The following is a 12,269-nucleotide window of genomic DNA, read 5'->3' as shown; positions in this document are numbered from 1 at the left end:
GGAGGTGGAGGGCCCTGGGCCCGGTCAGTGGTGTTCCTGAGACTTCCTGTTTTTAGCTCTGCTGCGGCTGCTTCCCCTTGGCGCGGACCTTGCTGCTGTGCCCGTCACTCCTTCAGCCACAGGTCCCCTCTCTCATGTGGCTTCTGGAAGTTCATTAAACCCGAGCTGCTCCTTTGCTGGTGCCCTCCCTTTACTGTTCTTCGTTGCTGTGGCTTAAAACACCTCCTCCCTTTACAACCTTTTTTTTTTTTTTTTAACTTTACCATCTTTCACAAGTGGTTTCAGGAGGGTCAGGTACATGTGGGTTAGGAGTTCACACCACGGTCCTTCTGTTAGTCCCCCTAGTCAGACCGCATTTCCAGAGGGAGGTGGCACTTGGTTACTGACACTACGCAGTGCATTTGTTGACCCTATGAATTGAATGATTCCCCTGCGACCTCGAGCTCTGAGTTTCTGGAATCCAGTAAATTAAGGGAAGGGGCTGAGGGAAAGCTTTAACTAGAGGAGGAAACGGGGGCTCTTGGGTTGCCACAGAATGATCCTGTTAGCTCCGCTCACAGTACTGGTTTTATCCTCCCAGCTTCCCGGTTGTGCCCACTAACTCTGACCCTTTGAAAGTTCTGCCCAAGTGCGGATGTGTGTGGTGCCCGTGTTGGCTCCTCGGGTTGCTTTGAGCCCTTTTCTTTCCCTTTCTTCTTTGGTATTGAGGATTGGACCCAGGGTGTTTCACCACTGAGCCATATCCCCACATATCCCCAGTCCTTTTTAATTATTACATTTTGGGACAGACTGTAGCTACATTGCTTAGGGCCTTGCTAAGTTGCGGAGGCTGGCTGTGAGCTTGCGGTCTTCCTGCCTCAGCCTCCGAGCGGCTGGGATGACAGGTGTGCCACCGCACAGGCTTTGCTTTTTCTCTTTTGCTGTAAAAGGCAAGCTCTGCCTTGCAAATTCACTCTTATCAGGGCTGGGATGTGGCTCGGTGATAGAGTGCCCATCTGGCATGCACTCGGGCCTAGGTTTGATACTCAGCTCTGCAAAAACGAAAACAAAGGTAACCAACCAAACAAAACCGCTGTTATTAAGTACTTCAGATCTCCTGGGACTGTGGCTGGAATCGGGTGTGCGCATTCACATTCTCTGCTCTTGGGAGATCCCACTGTGAGAGCCGCGTGGGAACAGTAGGGAGACCAAGAAATGCTCAGTTCAATTTGGGGATGCTGGGACCTCTGTACAGTAGAAGCAAAGCTGGACCCTGAACTGGGTCTTGGAGGATGAGTAGGAGTTCGTATTGTGAATGAAGAGTACGGTTTCCTAAGTAGAGGGAATACAGCGTGGGAAGTGTTGGTCAGTGGTCAGCATCTGTCTGCCCTTGCAGCGTGTGCCAGTGAAGCTTCGAACCCCACAGGGTCCTGAAAACCTCTCAGGGACAAGTTTGATGGAAGCCCAAACATATTTATTTGTTAATGGAGGTTAGCATGGTCTCTGGGACTTTCTGTTGGATAAGCAGAGGCTTTTCTTCTTTTTTGAATGGTGTCACTTCTGGCCTTTGAAGTCAGAAATAAAAAACAAAAAAGGAAACGTGCCAGTCTCAGACACTGATGTTGGCTGTGGCTGGAGACCGTGGCTGTGGCTGGAGATCGTACCTGTGGGCATCAGCTGCGCGTGGGGCAGAGTAGCATTTGATATCGAGTAGAAGAAAGGGTCTTGCGGCAAGGAGATTTATGGCCATTGAACAAGGAATTGCAGATTTTATTTTGGAACATCACCTCCACAGCACCTGTACAGAGCTGGCACTGGCCCAGGGCGTCCCTCCTCCTCAGGGCCTGGGTGCCGGAAACACAGTGCACAGCCTCTGCAGTGCATCGGAGGAAGGCTGATCCTTTTTGCTGACTTTCTCTTCACAATGATGACAACTTATTCAGCTTAAAACATTAGCAAATTATAGCAAAGGTGAAGGAAGCATAAAAGGACCTTGAATTCGTTCAATTAGGGACAACGGCTGCAGGCGTTTCCTGCCAGTCCCTTTTAACGTTTTATTTACTTATTTACAGGCTGAAAGCTTGACAAGGATGATTGTCACTGTGAGCCTGTTGTATATAGTAAGTCTATATGTGCTGGGCACAGTTCTAAGCACGCTATGCATGATCATTCACTGAATCCTTACAATGGCCTTAAGAAGCAGGTATTTTATCCTGTTTTTCAGATTGGGGAAATCTCACATAAAGATTAAGTATCTTGCTTAAGATTGAACGTCTGATAAGTCAGCATTCAAACTCAAGCCTGGGTCCAGAGCCCATTCTCCTAAAAATTCTTCTGCTCAAACTCTGTTACAATTCATACATTATAGTGTATGTCCTAATGTGTTATATATATATACACACACACATACATATATAAATGCATTATATATGTGTGTATATATGTAACAATTTAAAATACATGACATATTATACAATTACAGCCATAACTATTAAGTCTTTTCCTTGTGGAATGTTCTAGCCTAGGAACATCTGCATCATTCACAAACCCTCCATGCACACAGCTCTTGTGTATGTAGATAGTGCAGACTGTGTCAGGTATTCCTTCTTCTTGGGCATTTCTGTATCTCCCAGGGTCCCTCCATGACCAGCAGGGCTCTGTGTGGCCGAAGGCACAGGGGCTTCTGGTGCATGGTGTCCTCCCTGCCCCCTCCTTCCTCCTCTGACCTGACGGACTTGGCATGCACTTGTTTGGTGGGGAGTACAGAGGGCATCAGGGATCCAGTAGAAACACCAGGGGGCGCTGTCCTGCCCTTGCTGTGAAAGTGGGGGGCTGGGTGGGGTCCCCATCACCCTTCCTGGGAAGACACTGTCAGCCCCAGATCAGGTGTACCCCGAAGTGCCTCGTACTTCTGAGGACTACACCCAGAAAGAGCCGGGCACTCTGTCAACTGGGGCACCAGCAAGAATGACCCAGCTCTTTAGACCTTGTTACAAAAGGTAGATGACATTGAAAGCCATGTTTGCAGGGAAATAAGAGACCCTAGCAAGAAGACAAAAACCCCAAATAGAGATATATACCACAAATAGAGTTGGCTTTCATTATTCCTTTTCTTTCCCTTAGGTTAGGATTTAATCAGGATTCCGGGATTTGCGGGAGTCCACAGCAACAGGAGTGTATAGAAAGCTCTGGATAGAGCAGGTGTTTCCTCCAAGATTTCCACAGTGCCAGACACAATTTAAATGAGGAAAGTTTAAAACATCCCCCCAGTGACTCTCACCGAGGAGGTCCCTGTTGTCCCGATTGTCTCCGTGTTGAGGAGGTGGTATCTGCAGGGGCAGAGCTGAGTGCCTGTGGCCCCAGGAGGCCAACCCGGCTGCTGGCTGCCCGCCTCCTGAGCACAGCGGCAGGCTTCTTGTCACCTTTGTTCTTTGCGTAAGTGTGTGCAGTTTTGTACAAAAACTTTCATGTTTTGAAAAACCATCAGTTGAACTGCCAGTGCTTAGACAGATTGCTGTGTGCCTGCACAGGGAGCACCCTGACCCAGAGAACACTTCACTCCTGAGACGTAGGCTTGTGGCATTTGCCATCTGACCCAGCAGGAGCCCGGGGCAGATGGAGCTCCAGTTGGAGTAGTTCTGCGATTTCTTTTTCTTTCTTTCTTGATTTTTTTTTTTTGCGGGGGGGGGGGGGGGGTTGCGATTGTTTCTTTTTTTCTTTTGTGTCCTTGTAGCCAGCCGTGGGGTGCAGACCCTGGAGCCATGGTGTCAGGCCGACCTACTGGGCTCCTCAGCCCTGCAGCAGGGCACCAGGCACACCCCACGCTTCTTCCCTGCAGATCAAAGATGCCGCCTGGAGGCAGGAGCCTCCCCACTCTCCGCCCTTGGGGGCTGCGCCTGTTCTTGGCTGCCTGAAATGACCAGCTTTCTGTAAGGTATGGTGTGTTTGTTTGACTTGGGAGCGAGCACTGGCTGCCCGTTTGGAGGGGTTCTGTTGGCCAGTTTACTTGTGAGGACGGCACTGGTCTGTGTTGAGCAAAGTAACCTCCGAGCATTAGCTTTGGATAAGGTGCAGGGGACAATATGCAGAAGCAATTCCGTTTAGTGACTCTGTGCCCTTTCCACTGATTGAAATGGTCTCTAAGGAGGCTGCATTTAATTAGTTTTGCAGAAGGTGGACACAAGGCCACAGCAGGTGAAATGATACAGGATGGACTGAGGGGGTCCCACCTGCTGTTCCGCTGGTCCTGGAGTGAGATCTTTCCGGAGTTTCTTCCTCCCTGACTTTATTCTGCATCCTTTGGTCCCTTTCGGTTCTCGCTGCGACTGGCTTTGTAGTTCTGGTCCAGAGCACCCGAAGACTTCTGCAAAGACTCACTGACATTCTGTGCACAGCTGCCTGCGCAGGGCAGGGAAGGGCCCGTGGGCGCAGCTGGGTCACCCTCCCCCACCTTTCTTCCCTAAACAGCTCCCACGGGGTTTATGAGTTCCTTGGGGGAAAGCAGAGCAATCTACATCAGAATGCCCTGTTTCCTGCCAGGGGGAAGTCAAAGAGTTTATAGGATGCCATTCCCAGGCTTAAGGCATTGATTGCCATGTCATATATTTGGGCTGGCTGCTGCTGGGGTGCCGCCGCCCGCCAGGCTGTCCCTCTAGCCAGGGCCTGCAGTGTGCTGGATGTGACAGAGCCCTGGGAGGGCTGTGCTATGTTTTTAAATTTTCATTTTATTTTTTAGTTGTAGTTGGATAAAATACCTTTATTTTATCTATTTATGTTTATGTGGTGCTGAGGATCGAACCCAGGGCCTTGCATGTGCTAGGAGAGTGCACGACTGCTGAGCCACAACCCAGCCCTGTGCTGTGTTAGTTTCTGATTTTCAAAACTTTGGATTCATCAGAAACGTTACCCTTCTTGTCATAGGGAGGGTGGAAGAAGGAGCAGGGGTCAGTGGTGGCTGGCGTGTGGGCTGTCCCTCTTGCTGGTCAGGGAAGTGTCTGTCCCCATAACACACTGCCCTGGAAGGCCTGGAGGGGAGGGGTTCTGGGGGAGGCTGCCTCCCTCGGGAGATGGAGGCGGGAGGGTCTAAGGTGTGTGGTGGCCGGAGTCAGAGCAGGGACAGCCAGGTGGAGAGCAAGGGGACGGAGGCCAGCAGGCAGGAAGCCTGGACGGGCTTTCTCCCCTGAGGGCCTGACTCCAAAGGGAGGGTGAGGTGACAGTGGGCAGACGTAGCCAGGGCCTGCCCATGGGGTGTTGTCAGAGGCTCAGCAGCCCCTGCGAGGGCAGAGGGCGGGTGGGCGTGGGAGGACTCACTAGGAAGGCCTGGCCACCGCCTCCCCTCCACTGGACAGCACCCCCAACTTCCCAGTGTCTCCAAAGCTGGCAGCCACCTGCTCCACCGGGTCCTCTGTCCCCACAGGGGCAGTCTTGGTGTCCTTGAGTCTCCCTGGGGTGCCTGAGCAATCTCTCCTGCACAGTCCCTCTGAGCCCAAAGTCGCCTGTGGCTCGAGGGGCTGGTTCTAGGGGCGTCCTCTGAACTTGCAGGCCCCCTGCATGTGCTCCCCATGGGCTCCAAAGCCACACAGTGGGGTGTTGTCCTGGTTCTGCCTGGGTGTCCAGGGCCGCTTCTCTCTGGACTGCCCTTTTCTCAGAGCTCTTCCGTGAGGCCTTCCTGGGAGCCTCCTTGCTGTGCCCCCCCCCCTCCCCGCACAGCTGCCACCTGCCCAACTGCTGTGGTGTAAGTATTGGACTTTAGGGCAAAACCCCGATCCCATAAGAAGGTTCTCTGCTTCTCTGAAGAGCAGTCGTAGCCGGGCCAGGCGTTGACTGTGTGGCTTGGGCAGGTCCCACCACCTGAACTTGGCCCTGATGCCCTCATGGCCAGCCTCAGTGTTCCTAGGAGCCTGGGCAGGAGCCTGGGAAGCTGTCCTCGGCCCAGGGAGGGGGGCACTCTGCTGCTGTGTGCTGCAGCTGGTCCCCAGGGGAGCTGGTAGACAGACCTCTCTGTGGCCTGAGGGAGAACAAAGTGTAAAGGAAGTTCTGGGGACAGGGGGAGGAGGAGAGGGAGCCATGGATTTTGGCCCAGAGGAGCAGCCGTGTCTGTACTCTGTGCCCCAGGAAAGCTCCCCTCTGACCGATGGAGCAGAAAGCAGCGAGGAGACTCCAGGTGATGCGGGGGTTGTCAGCTAACAGGCGTTCTGGCTGGGGCAGGGGTGACTCCTGCTAAGTCACAGCCTCAGATGTGTGCTCAGTTCACCTGGGGCTCTGGGGTCTGGATCTGGGAGCTTCTGGACAGGACGACACCCGGAATCACCGTCACCTACTCACACACCTCCTCTCCCAAGTGGAGTTATTTTCTGGGGCCTGGAGTTCCTGCCCATGGGACATGAAGCGGCCGTGAGGCTAGTCCTGCAGTCAAGGAGCCTCGGGTTTGCTTAGGGAGGGGGAGGGGGTTAGTGAGATGCTTGGAGAGGCAGCTTTCAATTGCCTTCTCCCACAGAAGCCGAAGCTTCATTATTTCCCCTGGAGCGCACCATGAAGATTAATCAAATCAAATCCAGATTAAGGCGTATATAAAGTCTGTGATCAGCATCTAAAAATTAGAATTACGAGGGCTTGGGGTGTAGCTCAGTGGTAGAGCTCTTCCTTAGCCGGCATCAGGCCCCGGGTTTGACCTTCAACACTGGAAAAAAAAAAGCATTATGAGCAGTTAATTCCAATTTCAAAGAGGATTCTGGAACTCATTAACATCTACTATATTTAATTGCCCTAAATTGTTTATTCATTTCATCCCAAGGTAGTTCTTTTTATCCTCATTTCACAGAGGGGGAAATAGAGGTTCAGAGGGGTTAGGTAGCTTGCCCAGAGTCACACGCTTTGAGAGAAACATATCCATGGATCCAACTTTTGGAGATTTTATTTCAAAGATATGCTTTCATCATCATAGCAGACAGACAATGACCACTTTGTACAGCCCAAGTGAAAAGATTTTTGAAGTTGGTTAAGTCCAGCGATACTAAGTTTATTATCTTATGCTTATGTGACCCGACCCTCTCAGTGAGCCCTTCTGGTTTGATCTAACTGGACGTTGGGACAGAACTGCAGAGCAGTGTGTCTCCCGCACATCACGGACCTCACTGGCCCTGTGCACAGGGTTGAGTCAACCACGCGTGCTCCTGGACGATGGGAGGGGTATTAATGATCACCTGTAAGCTGAGTGGCACTGGGGCTGGGAGGGGCCAGGCCTGACCCAGGGAGGATATGATTTTATTGTTTATGAGTAAATCGACAAGCCAGGAGCCCCTGAGCACCCAGAGCCCAGCGTGCTCTCAGGAAGTGAGTCTAGCGCCTTCCGGAGCTCCATGCTGCTGGGGGCAGAGCGGGCCCTGGTCCACAGTGCTGGGCTGATGAGGGGAAAGGGAGAGGAGACAGGAGTGGAGAGCCATCAGGGGCCAGATTTGAGCTTCACACACGTGACTCTTCCAGCTCCCAGTAAGTGCCGAGGAGCCCTTTTGGACAAATGGATTTTTCTATTTCTTGGGCAAACCTTTGCTATTCTACTCTTTAAAAATAAAGAAAAGGAAATAAAATCCATTCAAGGGAAGATGAGACTGTCTGCCTGAGTCCCTTGGGCTCATCCCCAGCGACAGCCCCGCCCAATGATAGTGCAGGTGCCCCAGCCGTGACAGGTGGAGACGGCCTGGCTGCTGGCTGCTGGCTTGCTCCGCTGGCCTCTGCAGCTGCGGCAGGTGGCATTCCTAGGATGCTCTCGGTTTCGTTGCTGGCTAGAGATGTGCTTTTAAATGTGGCTTTGCATGTACTGAGGTTTATTTTGTTGCAGCCCTGCTTTGGCAAAACTCCTTAAGAAATAACCTGAGGTGATCCTTTTACTTACCAAAAGGTTAGACATGGTTAGAAAAGGAAACATCATTAAAAAAAAAAAAAAAAAAAAACCAACACCACCACCTTTCTGAAGTCATCAGCTTCATTGAAAGCAAAGATTCCCACACTTCCTCTTTGGATGTCCTAAAATTGTCCAAAGGTAAAGGAAGTTCTGGGGGCAGGACTTTACTGTTTATGAGCAAATAACTTGGACCAGCCCCTTCATGTCACCCAGACTGTTTTCTCATGTGTAAAATGAGAGCTATACCACCTGAGATGGAGATGACCTAAAATGACAAATATAACAAGAAAGGTCTCAGCACAAAGCGGTCCTGATGAATGCTAGCTGTGATTTGGATGATTACTTCAAATGTCCTCGGGGTTTATGTTACTGAAGAAAATAGTGAAGACAATACTATTGTATTGATCAATAGTGCTGTTATTTATTTATTTACATACAGAACTGGGGATCAAACCTGAGCCCCACACATGTAGGCCAGCACTCCATCTGAGTTACACCCCCAAAGATTTGGGTTGCAAATGGCAATACCATGATCATGGGCCACGACAGCCAACTCGAGGCACCCACATCTGCAGAGGTGCTAAAAAGGTCTGGTTTTGATATCAGGGTGACACTGGCATCAAGGAATCAGCTGAACAATGCTTCCTTGTCTTTGGTTTCTGGGAAGAGTTTGTAAAGCCCTGGTGTCAATTAGCCAACAGTAAATGCTTCAAGTCCCAGAGTTTATCTCTTCATCTATAAAATGAAGATGATACTTTGGTCACAAGGCTGCTGGGAGAAAATTTCATGGCACTTAATAGATAAGAAACAGTTAAGTATTGGTCATTTTGTTTTTCTATTCAATCTAGGGTCTTTCTTTCTCTAAATATACATATATATAAAAGATACACATATATAGCATATTTATTGGTATATAAATTGTATGCATGCCACACATTTTGTATATTATTTACATTATACAACATATACCGAAAAATAATGGCAGTAAATAGATAAAAGCGACGTGAATAGAAGTTTGGATGCTCATCTGTGCTCACTTTGGATATGAAGCTGTAATACTTAAGCTCTGTAATGGGGACCTTAGAGGCTCTGACACGTGGTTCTGGGAATATAGTAGAACCTTCTTGGAATAATTGCAGGGTTTTCTTGGCTCCCAGCATAACAAAGAGGCAGCAGGACAAAATAGGGGCCATCAAGTTTTGATGTGTATGAATGCTTCTCGGGGGAAGCAAGATGGGAATTAGGTTTCTTACATGTCTTTCTTCCTGTGCCAAGATTGTGCCATCAGCCAGGTGCACGGTGGCTCATGCCTGTCATCCCAGGGACTTGGAGGTAAGGCAGGAGGATCGCAAGTTCAAGGCCAACCTCAGCGATGAATTGAAATGCATTCTGCTGACATGTACAACTAAGTAGAACAAATAAAAATATAATAATAATAAAAAGAAAAAAAAAGACCAGCCTCAGTAATTTAGCAAGACCCTGCCTCAAAATTAAAAATAAAATGAAAAAAGGGCTGAGGATGTGGCTCAGTGATAAAGTGTCCCCGCAAAAGGTTGTATCATTGCATGACATACCCAATACCCAGGTGCACCCGAATGTTAACACACCAATATACACACACACATAAACCCACCTGTTCACACTCAACCTCACACATGCTCAAACACATACACACACCCCTTCCCCTTCCCTGACCTTCCAAAATAGATACAGCACCAATCTGATGAATCAGCACTCAGCAGAGCTGACGCTGTACTGAAGTAGATTTTCAACTCTTGCACAAGATCTTCTTTTTCCTGCAGTTGCTAATTGCCTCTTCTTGTTGTTTAAATCTTTATGAACCTATCAATTATCCGTTTCCATATTCTAAGAGAAGCTGAAAAGCTCATTTTGCTGTGGGGGGACACATCACAGTACCCAGGTTAACGGGCTTTCTGCTGGGGGTCGTCCTTTCCAGAGCCCTCTCTCTGTCGCTGGCTGCAGTGTGACAGCCCAGCTTTGGTCACCCTCCCTTGAGTCCTCTCTATCTTCTCCTCTGTTGGGCCCACTCTTCTGAGCCTGGGGCTTCTTTCTTCCTTGAGAGAAGAAACTTGGAAGATATATATATTTTGAGATCTTACATTTTTGAAAATGGCATTCTTATACTCTCAATTGTTATTTTGGTTGGGTATAGGATTCTAGGTAGGAAATAATTTTTCCTTAGAATTTTGAGAATCGTACTTTATGGTTTCCTAGTGTCCAGTATTATTGCAGAGAAATCAAAGTCATTCTGGTCATTTCAAATCTAGAATGTAGCCTTTTAATTTTTTACCCCTGGTGTTCTTTAGTTTCATGGTGCTGTTCTTGATGGGCATAGTTTTAAACTTATTGTGCTGGGCACTGGATGGAGCTTTTAAATCTAGAAATTTATGTCTTTTGATTTGGAAAAATTTTCTAGATTTTTCTTAGGGACTATCATTCCTTCCTTTTTCCTTTGTTCTCTTTTCCTGGAACTCCTAACAGGCCTCGTGGATCAATCCTCAAATTTTTTTTTATTCTTCCCTTCCCTCCAGCAACCAAAGAGTTTATTTTCTAACATGGTCATTGAGTAAGGACACTGTAAGGAAACATTAAAACATTTCTCTTTGTATTTGGTGTCTGTTAGGCCCTTGCCCAGCCAACATCTGAATTGTCCTTGTCAAGAGGGAGAGAAAGAGCAAAGGATTCAATGTGCCAACGTCGCCAGCCACATTAAGGACATGTTTAGAGCAACTATGCCCAAGAGTATCTGTTTTTTCCACCGATCTTGGAAATAATATTAGCAAGAAAAAGACACTGATAATTCCTAAAAAAAACAAACAAACAAAAAAAAAACACACAAAAAACTTGATATTGTAGTTGTTCTACTTGCAATAGTAAAAGCATTTACAATTTTGCATCTTTTCTGTTTTTGTGTCCTATCTTCAACTTTGCCTTCCAACTTTTCTACTAACATTTAAATTTCTGCCACTTAAGCAGTTATTAAGAGCTATTCTTGTTTCCGGATGTTTGTGTATTATAGCTTTCCGTTCTTCTTGGGTAGATACAGTATCCCTCTGAGAATGTTAATTGTGGTGGGTTTGTTTCCTTTGAGTTTTTTTTTTTTTTTTTGGTTTTCTTCCTTTTGTCTCTTTGTTTCTTTTGGTCTCTACCTTTTATGTCAAAAGATTTTTATCAAAAGCCTTTGTTGAAGTCTTCTTCCTCCATCCTTGGTCCTTGGATGTCCATGGGTTTTTTAAGAGTCCAGCACAGAAAGTGGCTTGAAAGTAGAGACAGGCTGTTGACTGGGGTCCTCTACTGCGGTTTGGGATCTGCTCCAGCCGGCATGGAGGGGGGATTCCAGTGTCCAGTGTCTGCCTGTCCAGAAGCCTGAGTTTTGGGGAACAGGAACGGGAGGAAGGCACTCTTTCATTCAGGGTGTGGACTTGGAGTCCATTCCCGTTCTCGTTCTGCATCTCGTCAGCTTTGTCTAGATTCTCTTTGGTTTAGTTTATCCTGGGAAAACCTCCAGGTTTCTGCAGGGACCAGGCGGGGTTGGGGGGGGGCTCTCTCTTCTCCAGCCCCACCTTTCCCCTGTGGCCTTGACTTCCTGAGACTGCCCCAGCTGGGGTCTGGGCTGTGGGACCTCTCTGGACCCCTGGGCTTTAGTTCTTCCTCTCTCAAAGTCTAGCCTCACCTCTCTGCTTTGCACCCTCTAGATCTCGGTAGCATGTTCACTGCAGTTATCTTCTCTCTGGCCTCTTTGTCTTAGTGTGTTTACTGCAGTGTTTGCCTGCACTGTCCTTGCGGGACAGTTTGGGAGGGAGCGGAGAGAACACCTGTGTCTGTCCCCACTTCTGATCACTCTCCATCTTCCTTCAGGCTCCAAGGCAACCTAAAGATTTGATTTGCAGTTTGGTTTATAGGCACCATGGGAAGAGGATGACTTGGGCTGGATGTCCCAGCCATCCAGAGCATGTCGAGACAGGTCACCTGTGTGACTTGAATCCACCTGGGCCAGCCTGCCCCATCTGGTTGAGTCTGCAGGTGCTAATGGGGTCCAGAGGGCCCGTGGGGGTGGAGCGCGCTCCTGGGATTTGAGCTGACACAGGGCTGACAAGGTTGATTTGGTGAAAAAGACCCCATCTGGACGCTTCCTGGGAGGCCCCTCAGCCAACCTGCTGCTTCCCACGCAGGCAGACCCAGGTTACTTTTCATACATCTTTCTGTTGTTGTTGTTGGGGGAGTAACCGGGGATTGAACCCATGGTTGCTTACCCGCTGAGCCCTTTTTTTTTTTTTTTGTATTTTATTTAGAGACAGGGTCTCACTGAGTTGCTTAGGGCTTCACTGAGTTGCTGAGGCTGGCTTTGAACTTGTGATCCTCCTGTCTC

The 12,269-nt window shown here is 48.7% G+C and overlaps 1 protein-coding gene across 3 annotated transcripts in view; it reads left to right on the top strand.

Moving 5' to 3' along the window:
* Positions 1-12,269, top strand: part of Greb1 (growth regulating estrogen receptor binding 1) — a 122,350-nt gene that overhangs the window by 44,044 nt on the left and 66,037 nt on the right. Inside the window, exon 1 of one of the 3 annotated variants that reach the window (XM_048804797.1) lies at positions 3,467-3,913. The exons of 1 other annotated variant lie outside the window; for it this stretch is intronic. The gene's annotated coding sequence lies outside the window, so the exon portion shown is untranslated. Of the gene's footprint in view, positions 1-3,466; positions 3,914-12,269 lie in introns of those variants that run through there. One more of the 3 variants, XM_015479971.2, reaches the window with a different exon arrangement.

The sequence above is a fragment of the Marmota marmota genome, unplaced genomic scaffold, assembly GCF_001458135.2.
Source record: "Marmota marmota marmota unplaced genomic scaffold, marMar, whole genome shotgun sequence".
Taxonomy (NCBI): Eukaryota; Metazoa; Chordata; class Mammalia; order Rodentia; family Sciuridae; genus Marmota; species Marmota marmota.
This window is presented reverse-complemented; position numbering and strand designations above follow the sequence as displayed.